General features: G+C 34.1%; 1 pseudogene; it reads right to left on the reverse strand.

Annotated features, from left to right (window-relative positions):
- Positions 1-5,921: 5,921 nt before the first annotated feature.
- On the reverse strand, positions 5,922-7,056 carry LOC100581088 (annotated as a pseudogene).
- Between the last annotated feature and the right edge of the window lie 4,193 nt (positions 7,057-11,249).

The following is an 11,249-nucleotide window of genomic DNA, read 5'->3' on the forward strand; positions in this document are numbered from 1 at the left end:
GATAAAACACCCTAATATAATTTATATAAGGAAACACAAAACAAAAAAATGAAGTATTATCTAAATATTTTATTAGGAAATATAATTTTATAGGCAAAAATAGAATTTGGCACCTAAATTGTAAACCTGCTAATTTACTATTTGTCTTGCTCCATTTTACCTAAATGAAACGTGTTATTCTTTGGAGCCACCACGCCCGGCCTGGACTAAGCATTTTTTATATGTTCATTACATTAAACTTTTTGTACTTCTTTTATTTTTTAATTTTTGTGATTACATAGTAAGTTTATATATTTACGGGGTACTTGAGATGTTTTGACTCAGATATGCAATGTGAAATAAGTGCCTCGTGGAAAATGGGGTATCCATCCCCTCAAGCGTTGATTCTTTGAGTTACAAACAACCCAATTACACTCTTTAAGTTATTTTGAAATGTACAATTATTGACTATGGTCTAGCTGTTGTGCTATCAAATAGTAGGTATTATTCATTCTTTCTAACTTATAAGAGCAAAACAATTGTGACAATATTAATTGACGGAGAATTAAAATAATTAGTTATTTTTATGTTTATGTAATTTCATGTTTGAAGAAGATCATACATGCTTAAGAGTATAGCTAAAAAATATGGTGGATCTGACTGGTGTTTGTATTATGAAGTAATTTTCAACTAGGAAAAATACTTCTGGGCTCCATACTTTTAGGATCAAAGATTTCTCAGTGTAATAATTACAGCTAGACATAATGGCAATTTAGCCTTACATGGATTGTTCCTCAGTTAAAGTTAGGCATTTTGGGAAGTTGAATTAGCTCTTTCAGGTCATTAGAGACCATTTAGAAAATCACTTTTTTTTTCAATAATGGAAAAATGTAAATGAAATAAGTCCATTAGATTCACATACCACCTGATGTAACTGGAAAGTGTGGCAGAAGTGTGCTAAAAGGAACGTTGGTTCCCCTGAGGAATCAAGAGCTAGAAACACTAATGAATCAGATTAGACTGAATCATCAGTATTGGTTGGATTAATGATTTTCTTTAAATCAAAAAACAAGTTACTGTGCTCCGCTAGCACCCATCTAACCAAGTAAACACAAAACAACCCTTAATTATAGAAGAAAGAGAAACATAGAAAAAGCACTAAGTCAAAGCATATTTTTTTGGTTAACAAGCTATAGAACTATTAGTACATAAAAGTGCCTATGTTTTAATGTTTGCATACACAGTAAAAGAAAATAGCCACAGAAGTGAAAGAAAAAGCACTTTAAGTGTTCAGCTTTAAATAGTTTTCTGTAGGAATAATTAAAATTCTACATCAGCAGAATACACAAGGTTGGGTTTATGTCTTATTTAGAAAGATATCAAAGCTTTAAAATGTTTGAAAGTAGTAAATGTAGTTTTGAATTATTTGTCAATCATCAGATTAAAGTTTTGCACAATCACTCAGCTATAGATAAGCATTTTTTTTACAACATGCTGGAAAAATCTAGTTCATGGTTATATACACATATATATTTAATTTTATGAAAATCAGACTGTCTTCAGAATTCAGTTCTATAAATTAACTGATTATCATCTTTGGCACATTATCTCTATATACAAAATGCTATTTTCCCATATTTTTTCTGCACAATTGTTCTACATCTTGTAGACATTGGTATAATGTCACTTATTCAAAGAAATTGATTCCAAGTGCCAAAAGTGGATTAGGTATTTCTATGATAGACTCTAATTGCAATCTTCACTATGTCTTTCAAACTTATTGTAATTTGTAATCATACATGCATGGTATATGCTCAACAATTACCTAAATGAGTGGAAGACCCCAAAGAATAGAAACGTAGAAATAGTATTAAATAGCTGACTGGAAGTGGTGCATTTGAAATGGACATTCTCTTGTCAGAATTTATTATGTAGCTATTTAGCAATGCTCTCTTGGAAGGAAGACAGTGGCATTATGTAGACTTTAAGACTTCACTATTTCCATATGCTTTCTAATTGGTATTTATAAAATTATTAAATCACAGGACAAGGGATACTTTTACATGATCATAACTGATGAATCATTTTGATGTATACTTTCTCCATAAATGTTTCTTTATACTGGAATGTATTTGCCAAATTGATCCCTCCATAATGGAGTGATTAATGGAGTACATTCATGTACATTAATGTTATTTTCAAATGTCTTTTTCATTTAACTACACTTTCCAGTTGTAACTGAATGTGCTCCTTCACAATGCCTTTTCTTTTATGAGGAGACATCAAATTTTATTCAAACAATTATGTGCTATTAAGAAAACAATGAATTAGGAGGAAAATTGTGGCATTAGTAAAATTTAAAATCTTCATGTAATAAACAATGATAACTTTTCTACCATGACATTGAAATTTAACATTTATTAGAGAATTATCATTTATAGTTAAAATGAATTTCAGCTGTGCTCTTTTATTACTGCTATAATGAAGATTAAAATTTTAGCTATGGTTCTAATGCAAAATAATAAAAAATATTTATAAAAATATGAAGAAGGAAGTCTCAGCATAAGCTTTTAAAAATAGTTTCTCATAAACAATATGTGAAAGTAATTTTTGCATAAGATGTGAAATAGGCAAAATGATGCATACGTGTTTTAAAATATGTTACATTTTGTGTGGCACACAATTTTATCATTATTACCCGGTTAAAGGCACCCTTGTCTAATTCAGCTCTTTATTCTGTGGCTTTTAATATCTGTTTTACCTGAACTAAACACTGCATTTATCTCAGTGGTCTTCTTTATATATGAGGCTCAGAGGTAGGACTGTAGGTGTATTTATATTATAAATAGGTAATAATAAGGAGTTACAATAAGCATTAATATTAAATAAAAACAAATTATATCATGCCATGCTCAAAGGTACACCTCTAGCCTCTTTCAATCAGCCGAAGATATCGAGACTATTTGAATCCTTTTTGTAGAAACAAGACTTTGGAAGGCCTGCTCTCTACAAACAATCCCATAATGCCTCACAGCCTAGTCCATTTTAGTCACCATCAGATTGCCCATCCTCAAAACATTATTGTATCTGTGCTTTGCTCATATTTATTATTCTGACCTCATTTTCCATTCTCCTTCTACATTTTTAAATATTTTTCTATGCCACTAAAATCTTACATACAATCATCAATAGCCACTCTATATATTTAAATATTTTAAAAACTTTTTTTTTTTTTTTTACCTTTGTGCTTCCAACTGACACTTGCCATCTCTTGTGAATGCTTTCTTCTACAGCCCTTTCAGGTAATGGCCATTAACAGAAACACACATACACACCTCACGCACACACACACACACACACACACCTCACACAGCTCAGACACTCAAGGGGACAGAATAACACGTATTACTTATTATTACTTCAGTGCTGAATTTTTCACCTGTACTCTCAAAAATCCAAATCCATAACTTTTGATATAAATCTTGCCTATCTTTTTCATTAATGACTAAGCATTTAGCTTTTCTTTCTCTTTCTCTCACTCTTTGACTTTCCTAGCAAATCTCAGACCTGACTATAACTAAATGTTTATGGACTTCTTAGCTGCAGCTGAAAAGCTGAATATTGTTTAAAAAAAATGACATAAATATACTGAATGGATTTTCTTAAATATTAAGAAGACAAACTGCAAAAAGTACTCAAAACTTCTAAGCAAACTCTTTATATTACTTTAGTAATATCAGTTTTTCTAATATAATTTCAAACCTCCTCCTCTTTCTCCAACATCCCCTAAAGACTCTTCATTCTTTGATGATGACTTTACCAAATATTTCATACATAAAAATAACTGGTACTAAAGAAAAAAATCTGTCTTTTATCAATTTTACCATCTCACTTACATCTGTACCTAAATACCCTGTACTTCCCATTGAAATAATAAAGGAATTTTAATTGGCCACTCTGGCACTGAAGCCCTGGTGCCAACAAGATTTGCCTTCTCAAACACTTTTGTTTGTTTCTCCTGCTTCTTCAGTTCCTGCCATTTACTGAGTCATTCCTATCAGAATAAAAACAAGTTGAATGTATCAAATCATTTTTTAACAAATATTCCATTGCCTTGTTCTACCAGCTACTGCATCATTCTCCTACATTACTACCCAGCAATACTTCTTCAAATATCGTTGTTTGTACATCCGTGTCTGCCATTATCACCTCTAAAGACTCCAAGACACTTATGCTTCTACTGCAGTAAAATAGTTTGCATCAACATCTATTCTGTCCCCATCTTACCAAATTCTCAACAGCATTTAGCCCTCTTTTCTACTTGAAACACTTTCTTCTTTAGATTTCTATGGCATCATAGTTTTTCTTCTACATCACCACTGCTTCTTCCCAATCTCCTTTGTTGGATTCTCTTTCTATATCAAACTTTTAAATGAGGCAATGTTCTAAATCATTTTCCCCTCACTAGGCGCTACCAGTCAATCACATGATTGTAATAACATTTATATATAAGTAAATCTTAAATTTGTATTTTTCAATATGGCACTTTCTCTGAACACCAAAGCTGCCTTCTTGATAAATCGGCTTTGATTTGTAATGGCACTTTCAACTCAACATGGCCAAAATCGAACACTTAAAATGGTTTTCCAACCATCTCAATCCCTCCTTAACCATTACATAGCAATGGCATACATTTCCTGACAACTTTTCTCCACACCCAACATTAACTCCATCAGCCATTCCTATTTTCTCAACATATAAATTTCTATCACAAATCCACCCACTTCTTACCATGTCTATTATTAGTCTAAGCCACTTATCTTTCACTGAAAAACCTGCAGCAAGTTTGAAATTGATCATTTTGCTTCTAATCCTTCCCCTGTAAGTCTGTTCTCCCCAAAGTGCCCAGCGCAAGCTTTCAAAAGATCAAGTATAATGTTCTCTCTTGATTAAAGCCTTTCCAACCACTTTCCATTATGCTTAATAAAATCAACAAGCCTTATCACAGACTTCCAAATGGCCTTACTTGATCTCCCTGTACTTCTGCTCTCCTCCTCAGTCACTGTGTTCTAGTCACACTTGTCTTTATCTTATCTCAGGGCATTCACGTTCGTTGCTTCTTCTACTTGGAATGCCCTTCTCTCAGATGTTCTCCTGGTTGTTCTCTTCGTAACTGAAATGTACCATCTTCAGAGAAGCCATCCCTGCTGAGTTTAACTAAAATGCTGCCTCCCTCCCATGTTCCCCTACCTAGTCATTCACTTAATCAAGACCACCTTCACACTCACTCACTGCCATGCAATCTTCAAAACAGATTTCAGTATTCTAAATTGTCTTAATTATGCATTAACTTGTTATTTATTGACTGTCTTCTCCTTATAGAACATAATTTATGTTGGACATGGACTTTTCATAGTTACTGCATTTTTCCCAGTGTGCCCAGATTAGTGCCTGTCATATGGTAGACAATGAATGTTTGTGTGATGGTTAACTGATTCTTTTAACCTGACCACATAGAATCTGTTTTTCCTGATTGTGTCATCGTCATCATCACCATCATTACCATCATTACTATTTTTTTATTTTAAAAAAGACACATTTATTCAGCATCATGATCAGACTATTACATTTAGCAATAAACAGCGTGGGTGCAAAAAAAAAAAAAAAAACTTCATTAAAACTCTTTGTTGGAATGCTTTACACTTTCCACAGAACAAGAACTAAAATAACCTGTTATATAATTAGTCACAAATATAATCCTCGAGTTTTTTTCCCCATAAACATGAGTATTTGTCTAAAACATGTCTTCTTTGTAGCAGCTAGGCCCTGCCACCAGTGGGCTTGGCGGAGTTCACAAATCTGTTGTAACCTGTAGCTTCCCTGTCACTTCTCTGGCTCTCCTCTCCTGCTAAGTTTGTTTCATCTGTGTTTCCTGGCAGTAATTAAAATTTGCTGCAACTGCCATAGCTACTGCTGCTACGGGAACCATCATAGCCACCTTGGTTTCATGGTTTGGCAAAGTATTGGCCTCCCCCACCTTAGGGGTCAGAGATTCTGTCTCCAAAATTTCCTTCTTTCATGAGTCCAAAATTTGAATACTGATTTGTTGTCATTGCCAAAATCATTGTAGCTTCCACCACCTCCAAAATTGCTTCCACTAACACCACCAAAGCTGCCTCCACCTCGATTGTTATAGCTGTCATAGCTGCCACTCCCGCCATAACCACTGCCCTGGTTTCCATAACCCTGTCCACCACTTCCATAGCCTTTGCTTCCTCCAGACTAACCAGGGCTACCTCATCCATAACCACAATCATTACCAAATCCATTATAGCCATCCCCACTGCCACCATATTCACTGCCACCATATTCACTACCACTATGGCTGCCACCAAAGCCACCATGACCACTAAAGTTTCCTCCATGACCAAAGTTGTCATTCCCACCAAGACCACCTCCACGACCACCACCAAAGTTTCCAGAACCACTTCGACCTCTTTGGCTGGATGAAGCGCTACTCTTCTCTTTCTTTGACAGGGCTTTCCTAACTTCAAAGTTGTGGCCAATCACAGTATGGTATTTCTGAATGATAGTCTTATCCACTGAATCACAGTCATCAATGGTTACAAAGTCAAAGCTCCTTTTCTTGCCACTGCCTTGGTCCATCATGATTTCAATCACTGCAATTCTTCCATGCTGTTCAAAATAATCTCTTAGGTAATGTTCTTCAATGTCTTCTTTAATGCCACCAACAAATATCTTTTTCGCAGATAAGTGGCCACCTGGTTTTTGAGAATCTTCTCTTGAGACAGCTCTCTTTGGATCCACAGCTCTTCCATCCACCTTGTGTGGCTTTGCATTCATGGGTGCATCCACCTCCTCCACAGTGGTATATGTGACAAACCCACAGTCCCCGGAGCGCTTGGTGTTTGCATCTCTCATTACCACACAGTCCCTGAGCCTTCCCCATTGCTCAAAATGGCTCCTCACACTCCTATCTGTTGTTTAAAAGCTGAACCCTCCAATGAAGAGCTTCTGCAGCTGTTCTGACTCTTTAAGAGACTCTGACTTAGACATGATTGCAGGCAAGAGAGACTTTTACGATGCTTCCTTGGCAGCATCCGTGGGCAGCATTACTATTATTTAAACTCTAATTTTCTGTAGAAAAAAATGCACATTCAGGTATTGATTAGCCAAGCCATTGTGTTAGAACTCAACACAACATAGGTAAATAATATAGTTTCTGTCCTCGTAGAATTTGTAGCCTGAAGGACGATGCAGGAATTAAGGAGAAAATTATAGTATAATCTTTTTATTTTATAAATGTATTCTTATACCAGATATTCATTGGAGGCCTAATATATGTGCCAGGCATTAGTCTAGGTACTAAGAATACAGTGATCAATAAAATAGTTCCTGTATGTAACTCAAATCTTATGGTGATAATATGCAGTATATAATAATAGTAATAATAATATAATATAAACTAGAAAAGTTTACTCTGTGTATTCATTAATTTATAAATCTCTTATAAACTGTGATACTACAAGTAGGTTAACATCCATCTCTGGATGAACTAATAATCTCAATTTTGGGACCCACAAAACTGAGAATAATGTCCTGCTATGTGATAGCACATAAAGCTTCTGGCACCAGACTGGGCTTCTAGCTAGTTTCTTTCATCTTCTAACTGCTGCAGCCGTTTTTCTGAAGTCATAAATTTTATGACCAAGAAAAACATTTTTTATCATAAGTCATTTTTTACTATGAACACTTTGTGAATTATTTGGACTCAGTAGACATCTAGCAGACCAGCAAGGAAATATATAGTGGCACAAGAATGTTTTGAGATGGACAGTATGAGCACATTAGCTGTTTTCTTAGGGCACAGTGGATAACGATGAATAGCCTAAGCAAGTCTGCACAATAGGATGCCTGTGGGAATTACCCAGTCAGGACCCAATGTAATGCACATGAAATGTGCAGAGTGGGGAGAAGATCTCATGAGAACTAGAGAAGACAGAAAAGTAATTCTAGAAAGTAAAAATGTCCTTGTTCACTTCTTATTTACTGCATACCCTGTCTTATTTTTTTTAAGGAAGGAGTAGATATTCAATAAAGGAAGGAGGGAAAGAAGGAAGAAAGAAAGGAAGGGAGGGAAGAGAAAGGAAAATGGATAAGCAAAATGAGAGGTGAAGCAAATCTTTAGGAAAATCGCAACGCTGAGTTGTAATATTGATATAGTTTTTTGGGGGCTGTTATTTTGTAGTATTATCTAGAGACAATAGACATAGATAATTTTAATTTTAATTAGCAATTTTATTGTCGTAGGTAATTTTGTTAAAAATATCTGTCTATGATGTATCAGAGTATGTATTCACATTGAGATAATTAAAAAAACAAACTACAGGCCATTGTAGGTAGTTGGTAAAACACATGCATAATATTGCTATATAGCTTTTCTAATTTTTTTTGACTTTATGTTCCCTAGACTCTACTACATAAAGCCACTTATTAATATATTACACACGATGAATTATAATAATGTAAGGTAAATATTTAGCAGTAACACCAACCAGGAGACAATGCTGACACTCAAGTTGTTTACAAATGAGGTTTACAGGTTTCTTACACTAAAAGCCCTTTCTGAATTTCTATTCAATTTTCTGATTGTGAAATGCCAGGCTAAAAAGTGAAACATTTTTAATTAACTTAAAATTAGAGCTACAAGGACAAATGGTTTTGCATTTCAATTTAGTTCATCAAATAAGAAAGCAACGGGTGCGAGATGTAAGATAGGAGATTTTCCATCCACTTCTCACCATTTAAGGCACCAAACCAATTAATGATTATGTGTTTCAAAATCAGTACTTTAAAAAAAAATTAAATTTCTCTTCAATTCAATAGTACATAGAATAAGAAAGAAGGTAAACAAAAGACACTTTGACCTAGTCCAGAGAAATAACAAGAGAAGGATGTTACAAATATTCTATGGGGCAGAAGTATTAGATATTAAAGTAGTTTGAATTAGAACTTCAGATGTAGCAATGATTTTTAATACTAGATGCACATTATAATCACTAGGGAAGCTATAAAAATAGCAAAATATGGACCCTGCCTCAGATCAATTAGATCAATTTAATCATGGACATGTGGATATTAAGCTTCAATATTTTTAAGACGCATTCTCTCCTGCCATGGTGATAAAATTTGCTCAGTGCTGAGAATCATTGAAATATAATATAGTTAAAAAGTGGTTTGTACTACACATTAGGCAAATAAAAATGTCCCTTCCAATTGCTTTGTTTTAGTCATTTTTATTGTAATTGAATATAAATATATAATTGAATTAATTATAATTGAAATTTTTTCTAGTTCTGCCCAAACTTACTTTTAATATTTGTTCTAGTTCAGCCCAAACTTACATTTAATAGTCTCCCAACTTATGTTGAAAGAGTATTTTGCTGGATGTAGAGGATGCATAGTGGTTAATTTAGAAAGTATAGTTTAGGAAGATGTTTTGGAGCCCTACCTCTTTAAATTGAAGAGCTAAAAATGGAGAAATCAAGACAAAAGTATTATTTTATAATTAGCATTTATTTAGTAACATTGATTAAGGGCCAAAGTAGACAATAAAGACATCCAATAAAGAAAACCATCCCATCTATTTAGTACATGTGCATCTTCAAAAGTGAAAAACAGCTGAATTGGGCAGCTGTATTAATATATATGCATCTAGTGTTGCTAACAGCATAAGAATGGATATGATCGAAAGCAGTTATGGGTGAGATTTAGAATTTTCAAATATTAATGGCCGGGTTCCACTTCTATTCTATCACCTTGCAAACGCTGCCAAACAAAAGGACTCTAAACAATGCCAGGCTTTATGTTTATGATTAGAATTGTTCTCCACTGGGAGTAGAAAACATAATGCAGTCACACTTCAGGGCCCAGATGCTTTGCTGATCCAGGCATCCCAGACCACCTGTTTTCACATACTCATACACACTTTAGTTTGTCATTCACGAATGCCCTATGCACATATTTGGCAGTTTGCTTGCCCAATGCTTTGGCAGTTTTCCAAAGACATGTAAGTACATGAGCTTTACAATTTCTATGTGCAATGGTTTCCAAATTCATTTGAGGTATTCGCCATCTTTTTAAGCATTATAGAGGCAATATAATCATGGCAAATTGCCTAAGTCAAAACAATTCTAGCTAAAATTTGTAAATCTGAGGATATAAGTGGTTTCACATATAATTTTTTGTAAATACCTTACGTCAACTTCTTATCAACAAGACAAAAAGAAATTAAATGACTTGCTGATATAATGTTCATGTTTTCCTCAATTCTTAGAATCATGGAGTATGGAGAGCTTGGAGAGAATTAATTTTGTGTAGGTTTTAATTACTGGTTAGATTTTTTACTTCCTCAGGCACCACTAGGAATACACTCAAAAAAATGAACCATAGCAACCTTTAAATAATTAACCTGTTTTTTCCTTGCTAGAGCTGTGACTAAATATGTCCAGATATTCTTAATGAAATCTTTTTTTCAAGAATATATATCTTAGAGCATATGCTACTTTTATGTGAAAAAATCCAATCCATATGTAATATGTAAAGTCCATTTAAAATAGAATACCTATTGGGACTAATTTATTTTTGCCAAAAATCTTTTATTTTGTAATATAATGGCATCTTAAGTATTAACAAAATATTGGAAATAAAACAAGGCATCACAGTTAAAGTAAGTAGTTTGATGAAAGAGGCACAGTTAAATAAGTCATGAAACCTAAAATCATTTGGTAAAACCACAAGGCACTCAAATCTTAGCAGGTGGGGTATACAACATGTATTAAAGGTAACTGGCTTTTTATTTTAGAAAACACCTTAGTGGATCTTTTTACTTTAGTAAAGTATGCTCCCTTTTGTCCATCTCACCACTGGGAATAGGATGGGACTGTTTTTCACATACCACCAAAATTCAATGCTTAAATAATGAATGAACTCGGTGTTTCATTTTTTCCATGACTAGTATAAAACACAAGGCTTTAAGGGTGAAGGAGAGAGAGAATTGGAGTTTGGAGAGAGGATCTGTGGAGTGAATCAGACTCTCAGCTACTTGACAGTATATTGGGTTCAAGTTGGTACACAGCAAGTGCGAAATGTATGATGACAGAGACCACTAAGGAACTATTAAGAATGGCCATGTCTCCTGTTTCCTTTTCAGCCATTGGCTGTGCTTTTCTGAGATGTTTCTCTGTTTA

The sequence above is a fragment of the Nomascus leucogenys genome, chromosome 21 (genome assembly GCF_006542625.1).
Source record: "Nomascus leucogenys isolate Asia chromosome 21, Asia_NLE_v1, whole genome shotgun sequence".
NCBI lineage: Eukaryota > Metazoa > Chordata > Mammalia > Primates > Hylobatidae > Nomascus > Nomascus leucogenys.